The sequence below is a fragment of the Loxodonta africana genome, chromosome 7 (genome assembly GCF_030014295.1).
Source record: "Loxodonta africana isolate mLoxAfr1 chromosome 7, mLoxAfr1.hap2, whole genome shotgun sequence".
In the NCBI taxonomy this organism is placed as follows: Eukaryota; Metazoa; Chordata; class Mammalia; order Proboscidea; family Elephantidae; genus Loxodonta; species Loxodonta africana.
In genome coordinates this window covers 13,233,655-13,252,378 of record NC_087348.1, presented here as the reverse complement: position 1 = coordinate 13,252,378, position 18,724 = coordinate 13,233,655, and the positions used below count along the sequence as shown (strand labels likewise).

The 18,724-nt window shown below is 52.0% G+C and overlaps 1 protein-coding gene across 2 annotated transcripts in view; it reads left to right on the top strand.

Moving 5' to 3' along the window:
- Nucleotides 1-2,339: 2,339 nt before the first annotated feature.
- Nucleotides 2,340-18,724, top strand: part of DAGLA (diacylglycerol lipase alpha) — a 72,252-nt gene continuing 55,867 nt past the window's right edge. The window contains exon 1 of one of the 2 annotated variants that reach the window (XM_064287952.1): nucleotides 2,340-2,446. The gene's annotated coding sequence lies outside the window, so the exon portion shown is untranslated. The remainder of the gene's footprint in view (nucleotides 2,447-18,724) is intronic. The other variant, XM_064287953.1, reaches the window with a different exon arrangement.

Genomic DNA, 18,724 nt, shown 5'->3' with positions numbered 1-18,724 from the left:
GGCGAGATGAATTGGCACAACAGCTGCAGCAATGGACTCAAACATGTCAGCGACTGTGAGAATAACATGGGACCAGGAAGCATTTCATTCTGTTATTCACAAGATTGCCATGAATCGGAATCGACTTGATGGCAGCTATCTATCATGACATTAAGTCCAGAAGTAGTTGATCACGGAATATTGAAATTTGTTAGGTGAGGGCAACTTTGGATGACTGGGAAGAAAGGGATGTGTGTGTGTGCGCACGCACACATGGGTCAGCTAAGGAATGGAATGTAGTAGACATTCTTTGGAGCTGCTGTTCAGGTCATGATTTCTCCTCTGGGAATTCATCTGTAGGTGGAGGGATGGGCCACCATGTTTGAATTTCCTGACACTTTCTTCTGGCAATCTGGAACTTTGAGTCAAGAGATATTAAGTCTGGCAGTTTCGAGTTGATTAATCCCAACAATCTAGAAAGAAGGTCTCGTCTCTGGGTGATGCAACAATTAATGCACTCGGCTGCAAACCAAAAGGTTGGCCATGCAAGTCCACCCAGAGGCACCTTGGAAGAAAGGCCTGGTGATGGCTGCAAACCAAAAGGTTGGCCATGCAAGTCCACCCAGAGGCACCTTGGAAGAAAGGCCTGGTGATCTACTTCTGGAAAATCAGCCACTGAAAGCCTAATGGAGTACAGCTCTACTGTGACACATACGGGGTCGCCTTGAGTCGGAATCGACTCAACAGCAACTGGTTGGTTGGTTTAAAACTGCTACTGTTGCTGTCAGTCCTTGAAGGGTTGAAGTCTCAGCTGATCTCTGCCTTTCTTCCATCTTAGGGTGCTAACTTTCCCTCAGATTCCTTGAGGGACCCCAGTATTACTCCTCGCAAGTTTTCTTTTTTATTTAAGCAAGCTAGAGTTTGTCTGCAAAATTACCATAGCTAATATAGAGCTCCTCCCAGAAGTAGCTTCCATCTGTTTCACCAGGGGTTGCAGGGGTGGTGGGGGTGGGAGTGGTGGGGGGGTTGGGTGGGGGCAAGCTGCTCTGGACTCAGAGTTTCACTTTAAATCCAAATGTTCAGGTAATTTTCATGCCAAGGCTCTACCTCAAATCCCCTTACATATAGCAACTTAGGCTCCCCACTCGAGGTTCCTACTTGCAGAGAACTGCACCTGCTCATCTTGATTTCTTGGTGTGACAACAGGGCCCAGGGTACATTTTAGAGGTTCTTCTCCTGCCTGGAACACACTACCCCCTCTTTCCCTCTGACATGTCCTGCTAAACCTTGAGACCCAGCTGGGTGATCGTGTTCTCCTGACTCAACTTCCTCCCCCAAGGCTAATTTCAGTGTCCCTTCTAAACAGCCCCTCTGCTTAGCCCCACAAGTGCCCTATGGTGATTGCACATTTCTGCACCTGCCTCCTCCTGGAGACCGCACTCCTTGGAGGAAGAGCCTGGGTACGGTTTCTCTTTGTGCCCACCCATTCCCCCATCCCCATTTTAGCACAGAGCATGGGATGCAGGAGTGTCTTTACCAGACAGCGGCCTCCCTCCAGGAAGGTATGTTGAGTGACTTATGGATTGAACCAATGGGCATGTGTGAAGGAGGGTAGAAGCAAAACTAAAACCGTTGCTGTTGACTCAGTTTCAACTCATGGAACCCCCTTTGTTGCAGAGTAGAACTGCTCCCTGAGGTTTCCTTGGCTGTAATCTTTACAGAAGCAGATCGCCAGGTCTTTCTTCCACAGTGCTGCTAGGTGAGTTCTAACCACCAATCTTTAGGAGACGAAAGCAAACCATTTGCGTCACCCAGGGACCTGTGTAGGTGAACAGGAAGGGCAATTTTCTTCATTTACCAGGAAAATACAAATAAATTAATGCCCATGCGCCCTTTGGACGCCAAGCACAGGACTGGGCAATGAAGACGTGCTCAAAAGCATAGCTCAGTCACCCTGAGGAGGTGGAATCCATCCACACCCCTCTCTCTCTCCTCCCCACAATGAACCAGTTCTCTTGTAATCCCACTTGCTTTTATTCCCACTCCCACGCCAAACCCGATCGCGCGGGACATGAAGGAGCAAGGCCCAGGCATCGTCCTTCTCCTCATGCAGCGCGCCCATCCCGCGCCTCCCGGCCGCCCACGGAGCCCCCACCGCGGCCCGCGCCCGCCGCCCCCACGCGCGGTCCAGGAGCCCGCGAAAGGCTCCGCTTGCGCGGGCCTCGGCGCCTCTCCCCTCCCTGGCACCAGGGGGCGCTGCCGCCCCACGGCCGTCGCCATGGTCACCGCTGGCGGCGGAGTGGGGTTTACGTAAAGGACGCAGCGTCCCCCGGGGGGCGGAGGCGGTCTTCGCGCCGGCGCCGGCGCCCTGCGGAAGCGGCGTTAGTGAATTGGGGCCTTGGGGAGCGCAGGATGGAGGTGGCGGTCGCGGCGGCGAAGGCGGGCCGAGCCCTGCGGCGGGCGGGAGGTAAGGGAGCCTCGGGCGCGGCCGGCCGGACCCCGGGCGCGGGCGCGGGAGAGGGGCGCGGCGGGCCGGGCAGTGCCCAGGGTGCGCGGTGGCTGGCCCGACGGGTCCGCGGGCGGAGGTGCGGCTGCCGCGCGCGCCCGCGGCAGGTGTGAGGTCCGCGGTGGCCGTGGCATCGTTGTGGAGATAAGTGACATCCGTGGCACGGGCGTGGGCAGCGTGGGTCTGGCACAGGCAGTGTGGTTTCCCTGGCACGCGTGTCAGAGACTCACCCCCACGTTGGTGTGGTGGTGGCGGCCCAGGTGTGAGGCGGTGCAGCCCTCTGCACAGGTAGTAATGGTCCAGCACCTGGACCGGTTCTGGGGTGGCGGTCGCCAGCTGGTGCGGGCATGGTGGCACCAATGGGATGGATATGAGGAATACTGCCCTTGGGTGTTGGGAAGGTTCTGGCCTTGCTATCCTCTGGGGTGATGGCACTGGGGGCTTGAAGAATCAGTGTCTTTCGTGTGGCTGGCTTGACTGTGAGTTCCTGGCGTGACTGTGAAAAATGGCCTTGGCCCACTGTGGTGCTGGGTGACCATCAGACCCTGGTGCATAGGAAGGGTGAACGGCCCATCTTCCCAGCCCAGCAATGATGGGGGGCATTGCCTCAGTCACAGGGCCTTCCCTTAATTTCTGTTAGCTAGACTGAACTGGACCCTGAGGAGGGCAGAAGGCTGTGGAAAAGGCTGGTGTCTTTCGTAACGGACCGTGAAAGAGAGAGGCCAGGAGATGCTTCTACCATGACGGCCCTGACGGTGACCCAGACAGAGACCTGTCCAGTACTAGCATTCTCCCAGGTTCCTGAATTCATTCAGCTTTGGGGAAGAAGGGAGGGGTGGATGGTTCTCAGTGGTGACCACCGTGCCTGAACATGTGCCACGAAAATTGTGCTAGGGTGAGAGGTGACTGGTATCAGCGGGCCTGGAAGAGGGGTGGGGCACTGCCCTATCTATAGTGACTTGGCCCTGCCTTCTCCTTGGCTAGTTGGGTTTGCTCCAGGGTGTCTAGTAGTTGCCCCTTTCCTTTGATGCTTGGCAGACTTTGGGCCCAGAAGATCATTTGGGGGCGCTTGAAAGCTGCAGCCACTTGGAGTGTGCTAGGATTGTGTCTGCCCCCACTTTTCTTTCCCGAAGCTCTGGATGAGGGTCTCACCTAGCGTCACACTGTTGTATTTTTCAGAGGCGGAATTTATAGACCCCCAGAGAACTCTTAGGATATGAGTGAAATCGTCAGGTCTTCGCAGATCTTTTAGAGAAGTGGGATGGGGGCAGAAGAATAAAAGAGGGGAACTTGGGCTGGGTCTGGGGAAGGTATTTAGCAGTCCAGAAAGGTGATACGGAGGGTGTCGAAGGCTAGGGTGACGGTGGCAGCTCGTTTACCAGGGAGGGTGCTTGCAGAATGCTACTGAGGTTCCATAAGCTGGAGTAGAGCAGTACATTTGGAGCCAGATGACTTGGCTTCCAGTCTTGACTGTGTGACCTTGAGCAGGTGACTTTCCCTCTCAAAGCCACGCCTACTGGGGGGTCAGAGGAGGATGAAAGGAGAGGGTGCATAGGAAACACTTTGTAAACAGTGAAAGTCCCTATAAAGGCCAGGGATTCTCATAAGGTAAAGAGACCAGGGCAGAAGCAGGGGGCGATCGCAAATGCAGGCACGGGATGTACTGGGGAGGAAGGGAGTGGAAGGGCCAAGGCCTGTCACAGGGAATTAAAGGACCCCAGGGTAAAAGCTCCTGGTGGGGAAAAGTGGCCTCTGCTGCCACTGTGAGTCACTGCTTGGCTGGAACCAGGCCCCAGGTCTCCCAAGGACGGTCCTGAGCTGAGTGCGGCCGCAGCGACTATGGAATCTAGCATGAGTGGCCCAGAGGAAGCCCTTTACTGGGGCTGCAGACATGCCTCATGGTCTGGGAGTGTCTGTGGCTGACAGATCTGGGCTACCTGCGTGGGAGGGAGACTTGGGAAGCGTGCGTGTTTTCTCTGGAGAATTTCCTTTGGCTCTGGGTTTTGAGAATGGGGGTGGGGAGCAGTCCTGTCAGCATTTTTGGGGCTGTGGCCTGAGGAACGCAAAGTGGGTCAGTGTCCACAGGGTGGGTGCAGGACTGGGTGGTGTTGAGAGGGTGGTTGAGGCTGGACAGCAAGGGGCCTGGGGAATGTAGGGGGGTGTCCTCAGACACATGGAGCAAGGAAAAGGGTCAGTGGACAGCCTCAGAGGGTTCTGGCCTAGCCGAAGGGCCTTCCGAGGTGGGGAAGGTGAGGGTGGCTGCAAGTTCTTGCTGCTGCCAGGGCCCTAGTTCCCAACAAGTCTGCAGGGTCTGAATGACAGTCCCCCAGGGCTGGGAGGCTACAGCCCTGTTTCTGTCCCATCCTATTGCCCGAGCATTCCACAAGGGGGTCTGCCTCAGCCAGCAGCTCATTTCATAGCTAGCTCCCGTGGCAGAAAGTTTTGTTCCCTGTGTCAAGCCACGTGGGTCGGAGGACCAAGCCCTGCCAGGCACAGGGTGGGGAGCTGACTTTTCCATGCTGTGGGACTCACCCTGTCCTAGTGGCTGCCACCTGGCATGGCAAGTGTTTCCCTGGTCGTCAGAGGGTTGCTCGAGGCCGGTCCTTCATGCTTCCTCAGCGCCTTTTTTCTGCCACTGGAGAGCTGCTGAGCAGCACTTCAGCTGCCGCCCTGAACAGCTCTCTTAAGTGCAGAGTCCATTAGCAAGGAAGCTCTAACCCTCCTGTGGAGAATGTTTAGCATTCGTGTCCCCTCAGTTCACCCTTCACTCCTGCGCCTGTTCTGTTTTGTGGCTCAGCCTTATAGTTTTAGGCTTCAGGAGCCCTTTTTGGCCACCCCTTGCCATCTACTTGGGATGCTCGGGTGCTGCTCTGCAGAGCTGGGTGACAGGCGGGGCAGATCGGGAACACTGAAGGAGGAGCTGGCCTCTGCTCCCCAAAAGCAACCCTGAGCTTTCCTCAGTGTCCTGGGGATCTGGGGCAGGAGGCAGCCAAACTAGGTACCACCCGTTGTTACTGTGCACAAATGCTGATTCTGAGCGGATTCCAGCAGGGGCGCGGGGCTGGTAACATGTCCCCAGGTATGTGAGTGAGAACCAGGGCAGGTGGCTCTCGGGAGCTGAGGTTTTTCAACTTCTGGTCCTCAATCCTACTCCCATCTTCTTTGTCCATGTTTCACCAAAAAGTTACTTTCCTTGGCTCCTGGCACTCTTTCCTTCCTCAGCTGCCCCATAAATCAAGATGCTCACTGCTTTGCCCCAGGGGTGCCGGGGAATAGGGCATCTCTGGCCAGAGCCAAGAGTACAGCCCACGGGTGGAAGCTGCTTTTCTGTGATCCATCTGCTCACGTCTGCCTCTGCAGCCCCTCTCCCCGGGACCACAGGGGCCCTCAGCATTTAATCACCTGTTGGTCCAGCTGGCCACCTGAGTTCAGTTTCTCATCGGAATAACTTACCATTACACTCCACCCGAGTGGGCAAGTGGCGCTGGGGGAAACATCAATGAGCATGTGGTCAGCAGAAGATCAATCTTCTAGAACCGCAGAGCCCAGAACCTTGCAGGATGTGGTTACCACCCTAGCAGGCAGGACTGAACACTTTATGATCTTGATTGTCTTTTTTCCTTTCTGATACCAATTTTGGCTTGCAGGAGCTCCCTGGGTCGGATGACAGAGGGTACAAATAAAGACAGGTATGTGGGGGGTGGTGGGCAAGGAAGACCCAGGTACTGCTTGGGACCTCTTTGCCACTGAGGAAGGAGTTCAGCGGGACACATGGAGGGGAGTGGTATGGAGATGGATGAGGGTGTTGTTTTCTTGGGGTATTTGGCAGGAGTGCAAGACTGGGGGTAAGGTGAGTGGGATGGGGCCCTCACCGCCACAGGGCTGCCCAGGGCTCACACGCGTGTGAAGCCATGTGTGCCTGGAGCGTGTCTGTGGGAAGTGAGGGCTGAGGGGGCGTGGAGTGCCTGGTGGTGTGGGGACTTGTGGGCTTCTGTGTCTGGCTGGCTTGGTGTCGGTGGGTGTGTGGAGCGGGGTGTAGCCGGACTCCATGCAGCAGGAGAGAACAGTGGGAGAAGGGGAGGCCGCCTTCTAGCTCCGGAAGGGTGGGAGGGTGGGCTCAACACTTTGATGTGGTGAGTCTCACGGAGGAGCCTTGCTGCTTTCTCAGTATTCCTTAGAAGGCTGCCCAGGCTGAAGGCAGGGCTCTCAAACATATGTGCACTACCTGAGGGTGCCTTGCACACGCCTGCATGCACGATCCTTCCCAAGCCCACCTGGAAGCCAGCTGGGGAGAGTCCACCCGGATGGCAGGAGATAGCATTAGAGCCTGTGGGTTGTACAGGTTTGGGCTCTGGAGTCAGACAGACCTAGGTTTCAACGCTGGTACCTCTCTACACCTCAGTCTCCTCATCTGTAAGATGGGGACAGTGAAACCTCCCACCTGGTGGTGGTAAGAATTCTGCGACCTAATGCCTGCCGAGTAGAGAGATTATGACGAGGCAAGCACTCAGGTATTTTTTGCTGTTGCTGGTTGACTTTTTTTCCGTAGAAAAGTGGTTACATCATGGTCTGCATACATTAGCACCAGGGAAGACAGTAGATCAAGTCCCATTTGTTGGTTAGGAGAAGTTGGCTCCACCCTGCCCTGGAGACTTGCATATGTGTCGTCAATGTCATACCAAAGAATAATGCCTTAGCCCCCAGGAATGTTCCCACTCTGATTCAGCCCGCAGTTATTTATTGAGCACCTACTGTGTGTGAGGCACTGGCTGGGGCCGTGAGGGCCTTGGTAGTGAATTGGACATACCAGAGCCTGTAAGATGTAGATCCTGCCCTCAGTGATTCTAAATCTATTGAGAAGATACAAGATGGACATAAAGGTGTACCCCACACTCTTGAGAGGTGGGTGACACCAGAGTGCAAAGGAGAGAGATTGACTTGAACCAGGGAGATCAAGGCAGATCTGGGCAGCGATGACTGGTAATCTGGGCTCTAAGGGATGAGTAGGAGTTGAACTGAGAGGTTATAGAGCATGTGGCTTGGGAAGGTGAGGCTCTGCCCACTTGCAGCCTGGCTTGAGTTGTTGCCTTTGGGTCCCTCGAGTCTACTCCAACTCATAGTGACCCCATGTGACAGAGTAGAACTGTCCCCATGGGGTTTCCTAGGCAGTAATTTTTACAACCTTTAGAAGCAAGACTTCATCTCACATACTTTGAGCTTATTATCAGGAGGGACCAGTCCCTGGAGAAGGACATCGTGCTTGGTGAAGTACAAGGTCAGCGAAAAAGAGGAAGACCCTCAATGAGATGGATTGACACAGTGGCTGTAACAGTGGGCTCAAACATAGCAACGATTGTGTGGATGGCACAGGACTGGGCAGTGTTTCCTTCTGGTGTACATAGGGTCGTTGAATCCAAACCGACTCCATGTCATCTAACAACAACGATCTTTATGGAAGCAGATCACCAAGTCTTTCTCCTGCAGAGTCACTGGGTGGGTTCAAAGCACTGACCTTTTGGTTATTGACTGAGGACTTAATCGTTGTGCCACCCACTGGGGCTCCTTCAGGTTGAGTGTAGAGTACACAAAATGGAAGTAATAGGAGCTCAGGTTGAAAAAGTGAGTTGGGAAGCTGGGTCCCAGAGAGCCCTGACTGCAGGTCTGAGGGCTTGGTCCTGAGACTGGAAAACATGGCCAGTCACTGAACTGTCTGAGCATGGGGGGCTGCTGCCACCCCCTAGGCAGAGGCGTCTGGCAGCAGACACCAGGGGGTACTGAGGCACTGGGACAGGGAGGCCAGGTGGCATTTAGGGTCATTGTCCAGGTATGGAGGGCCTGAACAGGAGCAGTGGCCACCTGGACAGGGAGGGGGAGAGTGCAAACAGAAGAGGCATGGAGGGGGAAGCAGAAGCCAGGAGATATGTCAGTTTGATGGAGTAGGGGGTGGGCATGGGGAAGGGGCAGGAGATAGGCTGGCCGGGGACACACTTAACTCTCAGCAGGTTTGCCTCCATCTGGGCCAGGCCAGGGGTGTGAGAGGAGGCGTTCAGGGCACCCCGGGAGGCTGTTCCCATCCCTGAGGACCCACGGAGGGGTTCCAGTGTTCCTTGCACTTATTTCCAGCCATTTGATCATTTTCTCACCAAATTACCCCTTGAAATTTGCCTGCCTGAGTTCAAACCGGGAGGTTACTATTCTGGGAAGTTTCATCAAAACCATTTCAGCATTTGCAGATTCTCTGAGCTGGATAGTGGGTGGGAGAACAGGTCTTGTCTTCACCTGGGTTTTGGGGGCTGCTCCTGAGAACCAGTTCTACACCTGGAAAGGCTCCTGCCTTAGAGCAGCAGGGAGGCGGGTGAGGGCTGGGGAGATGGGCGCGGCTTGTGTAAGGTGAGGCAGGACGCTGCTTCTCTTTATCCTGAATAGGCCCCTTGTCGTTGTCTCTCCTGGAGCCATTTAATTAATTTATGATTGATGTCCCTGGACTTACTTGAGGTTAATTTATTATTGATATCCCTTCATTATAGACAAGCCACCCTGCACCTCCCAGCACATGGCTGCTCCCGTTCAGCAGGGCACGCGGTGGGGGTGAGCTGTGGGGCTGTGCCTCTGCCAACTGCTGCCTGTGGGTCCCAGGTCCCCTGGGGCACTGGGCCCTGCACTCGGCTTTGGTCAAATCCTTTCGGGTTTGGGCCTTGGGGAGGGCACCAGAAGGTCTATCTGTAGGAGGCTTTGCTCAGCTACAAAACAACAGTAATGGTAACATAGTTTCCATTTTATAAGTGCAAAGGCGCTGAACTTGATACAGTATATAACCAGTTGAAACAATTCCAACTCATGGTAACACCATGTGTGTCAGAAGAGAACTGTGCTGCATTGGGTTTTCAACAGCTGTAATGTTTTGGAAGATCACCTGGCCTTTTCTCCGAGGCACCTCTGGGTAAACTTAAGCCTCTAACAGTTTGGTTAGTAGCCAAGCACCTTAACTATTTGTACCACCCAGGGGCTCTGATACAGTTTATAACGAGTTGAGCCTATTGCAACTCATGGAGACCCCATGTGTGTCAGAGAACTGTGCCCTATAGAGTTTTCAATGGCTGTGATCTTTTGGAAGTATTTTGCCAGGCCTTTCTTCCAAGGTACCTCTGAGTAGATTCGAACCTCCAACCTTCAGTTAGCAGCCAAGCACATTAACTGTTTGTACCACCCAGGGCTCCAATATATGTTGTTATTGTTGGGTGCCACCGACTTGATTTCAACTCATTGCGAATCCACGTGGCAGAGTAGAACTGCCCCATAGAGCGTTCCTGGCTGTAATCTTCACGGAAGCAGATGGCCAGATCTTTCTCCCGTAGAGCCACTGGATGGGTTCAAAACAGTGTCTATAGAAAGAGGATTGCATTTACTCCTTGTGACAGCCTTGTATGGTACCCCTTCCATTCCCTATCCCCCATCTTACAGGCGGCTTAGAGAGATTGAATTACCTGCCCAAGGACACACTCAAAACCCTTTGCCACTGAGTTGATTCCAGCCCATAGCTGCCCTATAGGATGGAGTAGAACTGCCCCATAGGGTTTCCAAGGAGCAGTGGGATTTGAACTGCCGACCTTTTGGTTAGCAACTGAAGCCTTTTTTTTTTTTTTATTAACTTTTATTGAGCTTCAAGTGAACGTTTACAAATCAAGTCAGACTGTCACATATAAGTTTATATACACCTTACTCCATACTCCCACTTGCTCTCCCCCTAATGAGTCAGTCCTTCCAGTCTCTCCTTTCGTGACAATTTTGCCAGCTTCCAACTCTCTCTATCCTCCCATCCCCCCTCCAGACAGGAGATACCAACACAGTCTCAAGTGTCCACCTGATATAAATAGCTCACTCTTCATCAGCATCTCTCTCCTACCCACTGTCCAGTCCCTTTCATGTCTGATGAGTTGTCTTCGGGAATGGTTCCTGTCCTGGGCCAACAGAAGATTTGGGGACCGTGGCCGCCGGGATTCCTCTAGTCTCAGTCAGACCATTAAGTATGGTCTTTTTATGAGAATTTGGGGTCTGCATCCCACTGATCTCCTGCTCCCTCAGGGGTTCTCTGTTGTGCTCCCTGTCAGGGCAGTCATCGATTGTGGCCGGGCACCGACTAGTTCTTCTGATCTCAGGATGATGTAGGTCTCTGGTTCATGTGGCCCTTTCTGTCTCTTGGGCTCTTAGTTATCGTGTGACCTTGGTGTTCTTCATTCTTCTTTGCTCCAGGTGGGTTGAGACCAATTGATGCATCTTAGATGGCCGCTTGTTAGCATTTAAGACCCCAGATGCCACATTTCAAAGTGGGATGCAGAGTGTTTTCATAATAGATTTATTTTGTCAATTGACTTAGAAGTCCCCTTAAACCATGGTCCCCAAACCCCCGCCCTTGCTCTGCTGACCTTTGAAGCATTCACTTTATCCTGGAAACTTCTTTGCTTTTGGTCCAGTCCAGTTGAGCTGACCTTCCATGTATTGAGTACTGTTCTTCCCTTCACCTAAAGCAGTTCTTATCTACTAATTAATCAGTAAAAAACCCTCTCCCACCCTCCCTCCCTCTCCCCCTCATAACCACAAAAGTATGTGTTCTTCTCAGTTTATACTGTTTCTCAAGATCTTATAATAGTGGTCTTATACAATATTTGTCCTTTTGCCTCTGACTAATTTCGCTCAGCATAATGCCTTCCAGGTTCCTCCATGTTATGAAATGTTTCACAGGTTGGTCACTGTTCTTTAACGATGCGTAGTATTCCATTGTGTGAATATACCACAATTTATTTAACCATTCATCCGTTGATGGACACCTTGGTTGGTTCCAGCTTTTTGCTATTGTAAACAGAGCTGCAATAAACATGGGTGTGCATATATCTGTTTGTGTGAAGGCTCTTATTTCTCTAGGGTATATTCCGAGGGGTGGGATTTCTGGGTTGTATGGTAGTTCTATTTCTAACTGTTTAAGATAATGCCAGATAGATTTCCAAGTGGTTGTACCATTTGACATTCCCACCAGCAGTGTATAAGAGTTCCAATATCTCCGCAGCCTCTCCAACATTTATTATTTTGTGTTTTTTGGATTAATGCCAGCCTTGTTGGAGTGAGATGGAATCTCATCATAGTTTTAATTTGCATTTCTCTAATGGCTTATGATCGAGAGCATTTTCCCATGTATCTGTTAGCTGCCTGAATATCTTCTTTAGTGAAGTGTGTGTTCATATCCTTTGCCCATTTCTTGGTTGGGTTGTTTGTCTTTTTGTGGTTGAGTTTTGAACAGAATCATGTAGATTTTAGAGATCAGGTGCTGGTCGGGGATGTCATAGCTGAAAATTCTTTCCCAGTCTGTAGGTGGTCTTTTTACTCTTTTGGAGAAGTCTTTAGATGAGCATAGGTGTTTGATTTTTAGGAGCTCCCAGTTATCAGGTTTCTCTTCGTCATTTTTGGTAATGTTTTGTATTCTGTTTATGCCTTGTATTAGGGCTCCTAAGGTTGTCCCAATTTTTTCTTCCATGATCTTTATCGTTTTAGTCTTTATGTTTAGGTCTTTGATCCACTTGGAGTTAGTTTTTGTGCATGGTGTGAGGTATGGGTCCTGTTTCATTTTTTTGCAAATGGATATCCAGTTATGCCAGTACCATTTGTTAAAAAGACTATCTTTTCCCCAATTAACTGACACTGGGCCTTTGTCAAATATCCGCTGCTCATATGTGGATGGATTTATATCTGGGTTCTCAATTCTGTTCCATTGGTCTATGTGCCTGTTGTTGTACCAGTACCAGGCTGTTTTGACTACTGTGGCTGTGTAATAGGTTCTGAAATCAGGTAGAGTGAGGCCTGCCACTTTCTTCTTCTTTTTCAATAATGCTTTGCTTATCTGAGGCTTCTTTCCCTTCCATATGAAGTTGGTGATTTGTTTCTCTATCACCTTAAAAAATTACATTGGAATTTGGATCGGAAGTGCATTGTATGTATAGATGGCTTTTGGTAGAATAGACATTTTTACTACGTTAAGTCTTCCTATCCATGAGCAAGGTATGTTTTTCCACTTAAGTATGTCCTTTTTAATTTCTTGTAGTAGAGCTTTGTAGTTTTCTTTGTATAGGTCTTTTACATCCTTGGTAAGATTTATTCCTGAGTATTTTATCTTCTTGGGGGCTACTGTGAATGGTATTGATTTGGTGGTTTCCTCTTCGATGTTCTTTTTGTTGATGTAGAGGAATCCAAGTGATTTTTGTATGTTTATCTTATAACCTGAGACTCTGCCAAACTCTTCTATTAGTTTCAGTAGTTTTCTGGAGGATTCCTTAGGGTTTTCTGTGTATAAAGATTATGTCATCTGCAAATAGAGATAATTTTACTTCCTCTTTGCCAATCTGGATGCCCTTTATTTCTTTGTCTAGCCTAATTGCTCTGGCTAGGACTTCTAGCACAATGAGCAACTGAAGTCTTAACCACTATGCCACCAGGGCTCCAAAGGATACGTTGATAGGAAGCAATTGGGTGGGGAGCCAGGGTTGGAACCCAGGACTGATTCGTTTTTGTTTCCTTCTCCAAACCCTTCCCTCTCATTGCCAAGCCCCACCTCTCCTTCAGGCCCCAACACATGTGTGAAACCTTTCTTTACGCCACCCCCACCCCAACACTCCACACTCTTCCCTCTGAACTCCAAGACTGTCTTATCCAAAGCTGCGTTGGGGGGCCTAGCACTGGCTCCCCATGAGAGTGCGTGTGCTGTTAAATGTTGCTGGCTTGTTCCCCTCGCTAATCCACATCCTCATTGAAGACGAACGATAATGGCAAATTAACATTTACTGGGTACAGATTGAACACACCAGACCCCCTGCTAAGCCCTTCTCAGACGTTATCTTATTTAGCCCTTATAACCACCCCCAAGAGGCATGTGGCATTAACCCATTTTACAGATGAGGTTTAGGAACGTGCTCAAGGTCACTCTACTAATAGATGGCAGAGTCAGGATTTGAGCCCCAGCAGCCCTGGGACGCCGAGCGCCTGTCTGATTCTTCTTGTAATGCCCTTCTCTCTTCATCTCCTTGGCCTGTTTGTTTATCAAATATCTGTATATTCATCAAATGGCCTAACACCTTTCTCTGTATGGCCTGTGTCGGCCTGTACTGGGCCCCCAGCCTTGCGTTGGGGACCATGAGTGCTCCCTCCCATGGGTGAGTGATTTTAGGGAGACAGTAAGGAATAAAGAGAGTGCTGGGCCTGGATTCTGTTCCTGGCTGTACTGGGCAATGTCAGAGACGTCACTTGTCCTTTTTGAGCCTCAGTTTCCCTGTTTGTGGAATAGCAACAGTAATGCTATCGTGTCTCCTTCATGACTGTCCCCATACTCAGCGGCAGTGCTGGATGGGGAAGAGCTTTGGGGAAAACACTGCACTAATCAAGGGTTAGAATTGCTTGTGTGTGAGATTCAAGAGCTGGTGCGAAGGCCAGGAGTGCTAAAGGCTGAGTATATATACCCAGGCCAGGCCATCTCCATGCACCCTCCGAGCCACCCTGGGAGGGGAATATGAATTCTGGGGCGTGCCAGCTGGCACAGACTTGCGCAAGGACCTGTGTGGCTGAGAGTGGGCAGGTCCCTAGAGTGGGACGGTGTCTCGGTTTGCTGAGCAATGCCTGGGTCCTTGGAGGTAGCCCCTCCACTCTGGGCCCCACAGACGGTATGGGAGGTCCACCTGGGGTTCTGGCTCTACTTCTCCTGGTCTCCATATACCTAGGCCACCAAAGCAGGTCAATTCAGGCTGGGTTTGGTGAGGAGGGAGGATGGCTTGCCAAGCAGCTGCCTGGACCTCCCCTCCCCCTTGGAATACACAGAAAGCCTGGTGAAGAGGTGAGCCCTGCGTCTGTTCCGGAAAGTGATGTGACACTGTCACCCTCCCTTGGTAGGGGTCTCAGGACGTTGGCCAGGAATCCTCTGCTTTTTTATCAGCTTTACTCTGGGTGTGCTCAGTGCCTAGCAGGGCTAGGGAAGATGGTGTGCTGTCAGGGCTGCCCCTGGCCCTGGAGAAGAGGGCAGGGCCCTCAGACTCGTGGGTGGGGGCTAAACACGCCTGGCATTGTGTATTGGAAATCTGTGGCCGAGCTGCCATTAGGTGACATTTGGTTTCAGTTCCCAAGTTTCCGCCTTCTGCAGGCCAGGATTACATCAGGCCTGCCTGTCACGCCCTTTAGCCAACTCCCGCTTCGTCCAGCTCCGACACCGTCCTGGGACAACTGCCTTGCCGTAACTTCACTGGCCCAGGGGACTGGTCTGGCCTTTTCACTCTCAGCTGCAGGTCATCCCCACTGCCCTACCCCAGTTATCCCTGCCCGCTTCACCCACTCACAACTACCTGGCCACCAAGACTGTGCTGTCCATTGCACATTCTCTGTGTCTTTCTCGATTCAGCATAGCATAGGCCTCCAAACACAGGCTTCAACATAAAGATGGAGCTACATGTGAGTCCACTACTACTTAAAAGCTAATTGCCGTGAAGTCGATTCCAACTCATGACAACCCCATGTGTGCCAGAGTAGAACTATGCTCCATGGAGTTTTCAATGGCTCATTTTTTAGAAGTGGATCACCAGGCCTTTCCTCCAAGGTACCCTTGAATGGACTCAAACCTCCACATTTTTGTTGAGGAGTCGAGTGCATTCGCCCTTGGCATCACCCAGGGACTCCACTACTACATGGGCAAGTCACTTAATCTGTGTGAGCCTCAGTTTCCTCATCTATTATCTGGGGGGTTATAATGGTATATAACCCATTGGGCTGTTGTCAGGATCAAATGAGACACCACACAGGAAGTTTCACCCAGTGCCAGAAACATCGTAGGGCTTCAGTGACTATTCACTGCTATTACGATCCTCATCCTATCTCTCCACAGTTCTCTGTATATGCCCTGGTGTGTGCTCAGGCTGACAGGACCCTCCTTTACTGACGCTGCGTCTCCCCTCGGCCAGGCAGCCCCAGCACCACTTCTGCGAAGCAGGTCTGCCCTGGGACTTCCTTCCCTCGGAGCTGGGAGCTGGCAGGTCCCCTGGACCTCTGGCATCTCACACTGCTCCCGCCCAACTCTCGCGGAGGCTGCCCCTCCCTGCCCCCGGTTCCTTCTACTCTCTGCTGTTTTGGTTTCCTTCCCTTTGGTGCCTCTTCCATCCGCTGCCTTTTCTTTGTCTACTTTTTCCTCTCCTGAGGCCTTCGGGGAAGACCGTTTCTTCCTCAGAGACTCTCTGGTCCTCCCAGTGCTGAGCTGATGCCCCGCAGCCGCGCCAGTTCCCCTCGGGCTGGGGGACTGTCAGATATGCATCACGAGAGTGGGTCAGGACTTGGCCTCATGGCCAAGGACACTGTCAGCCTTGACAGATCCGGAGTTCCTTCCCGTCATTTCCAGCCTGGGAGCCCCTGGGTCCAGGCAGCCTCTCTAGTGACTGAGGAGGTGACCAGCTCTGTCCAGGGAAGCTGGCTGAGGCCAAGCCCAGCTTGCAGGACCACAAAGCCCCAAGTGAGGCTTAAGGGCCCAGTCACAGCAAACCCTCCTTGGTTCCAAGGATGTGAAGAAAGGGAAGCTTTCCTGCCTCAAGGCCAGAGCCAGCCCCAATGCTCCTGGGAGCCAGACAGCTACCTGCATCTGGAGTCTCCTTCCCTCTGGGAACTGAGGCATTTTCCTCAAGAGGTTGTTCAGTTTCATACCTTTAAGTGAACTTGGTCTTCCTCTGACACCTTCTCTGGACCTAAGGCCAGACCACGGAGCAGAGAATAGCTTTACCACTTTTAATCTCCTGTCCACTCATTCATCCAGAGACATTTATTGAGCACCTGCTAGTGCTAAGCTTTAGGCCTGGAGCTGGGGCTAATGAGAGAGAAGTTACCACCTTGTCATCAGGGAGTTTCCAGATTAGTGACAGGCTCCTGAGCAGACGTGGCACATCTGCAGCAATAGTAAGTCTGTAGGAGTCCTCTCTGCAGGCACTGCCCTAAGTTACTGTACTGTTCTGGGTACTGTAGTAACTCATTTAATACAAACAATAGTGACAGCTTCCGTTCAGTGAAGGAGCCTTGGTGGTGCAGTGGTTAAGAGTTCAGCTGGTAACCGGGAGGTCGGTGGTTCAAACCCACCAGCCGTTCCACAGGAGAAAGATGTGGCAGTCTGCTCCCGTAAAGATGACAGCCTTGGAAACCCTATGGGGCAGTTCTGCTCTGTCCTGCAGGGTCACTATGAGTCAGAACTGACTCGCCGACAGTGGGTTTGGTTTTGGTTTGGTCCGTGTAGTAGCTGTTCATCCAGATCCAGCCACTGTGCGCTGGACTGTGCTCACGACACCCCTGGGGGGAGGCATTTGTGTTTTATACACAGGGGTGCAGGTCCAGGAGCTCCGCGTCCTTGGAGAATACGGGGAACCTGCTAGAGGTTATGGAGTTCCTGGGTGGTCCAAATGGTTAATGAGCTTGCTGCTGAGAAGTTGGCAGTTCGAGTCCACCCAGAAGTGCTTTGAAAGAAAGACCTGGTGATCTACTTCTGAAAAATCAGTTACTGAAAACCCTGTGGAGCACAGTTCTCTGCTGACACACATGGGTCTCCAACTGAGTCAGAATCAACTTGAAGGCAACTTTTTTTTTTGGCTAAAGGCCTTGCTCTTGCAATTGGCAGTCTGGGACTCAGACCCCTGTCTGACTGGCCCCTGCTCTCGGGGCATTTGTTCTTGCCTTCTCCACTTTGTGTCAGGTTTGGGGACCGTGTGAGCCTGGGGATGAAGAGGTTCCTACAGAAACAAGGCCACTTTGACCACCCAGTTGCTGAGAGAACCAGCCTCCTCTACCCCCAGGACACCCTCAGTGTCAGGCCTGTCTGGGGCTTTCGGCCACCTTGCTATTCCCAGCCCAGCTCTCCTCAGACCCCATGCCTCGCTGGCCTTGGCAGGCTTACACAAACTCATTCTTCTCACCCCACATGCCCCCTGCCAGTGGTGCTGGGTTCTTGCATATTGTCCTCTTGCTGCCTGCCTGCTATACCCCACAGCTTAATAAACGGGCTAATGGAGGGCCCCCCGTGCCCCAGGAGCCGCCTTCTCCGTTTCTTGGCCCCTTTAGAGAGCCTTGACCCCTCCCTTCTCCAGGTGAGCCCCATTCAGTAGGCTTCTGGCAGCGGTAACTAAGCCGGGCGCCCAGCCCACCACCTGCTCAGTACTTTATAAAAGTTTAACCTAAATGGTGTAATGAACTCCCATCATAAAGCAGCTGGAGCGGTGCATCCTGGGATGTATAAATTATAGGTGCCCTCTGAAGTTGTAATTGGAAATGGCAGCAACTGGAAGCTTGAAAGAGGAAGGCCCGGTTGGGCTGAGCACAGCTATTCTCTACTTCCTTTCAAAGGGCACATAGAATCGAGTCTGGCTGTGAAAAAAGAATGTCCTCAAACCAAACTGAGCTCCGGGCTCCTCCGCCCCAGTTCCCACTTCCTGCCCCCAACTGGGTCTGCAGAGCCTGCGGCTCTGGAGGAGGGACCCCCACCCGGTCCCTGTGCTTTGGCTCGGTGTGGCAGACAGAGTGGGCCGGAAGGGAATGCACACAGCTTGGAGACAGCAATCCGGGCGAACTCCAGCCCACCGCTTCCCCCAGGGAGCTTAGGGCAGTGAGTTTGACTTCCCTGAGCCTCCCTGGTCTTCATCTGTAAATGGGGGAAAGAAGTGAAGATTAAGCAGGAAACCTCAGGAGATGTTAGGATGCGGGTTAAGAGCTCAGGCTCTGGAACTGGACTGTCTGGCCTCCAGCCGCAGCTCCTGCTGTTGTTAGTTGTGAGACTTTAACCAAGTTGTTTAACCTCTCAGCTGCAGTTTCCACTCCTGTAAATTAGGGAAACTAATCAGACCTGGGGAGTCCCCGGGTGCTGCAAATAGCTAACATCCTCGGCTGCTAACTGAAAGGTCGTTGGTTCAGATCCACCCAGAGGAGCCTAAGAAGAAGTGCCTGGCAATCTACTTCTGAAAAAACCAGCCATTGAAAACCCTGTGAAGCAGTTCTACTCTGACATGCATGGGGTCACCATGAGTCAGAGCCGACTCGATGGCTGCTGGTGTAAAATTGGACCTCTGAGGAGTGTTAGAAGGCTGAAATGGAGTGATGCTTGCTAAGAACACTGCATAGTGCTTCTGTGATGGCACACAGATCACTGGGGGAGCTTGTTACGATGCATGTCTCAGTTCAGTCTGATTTGTGGCC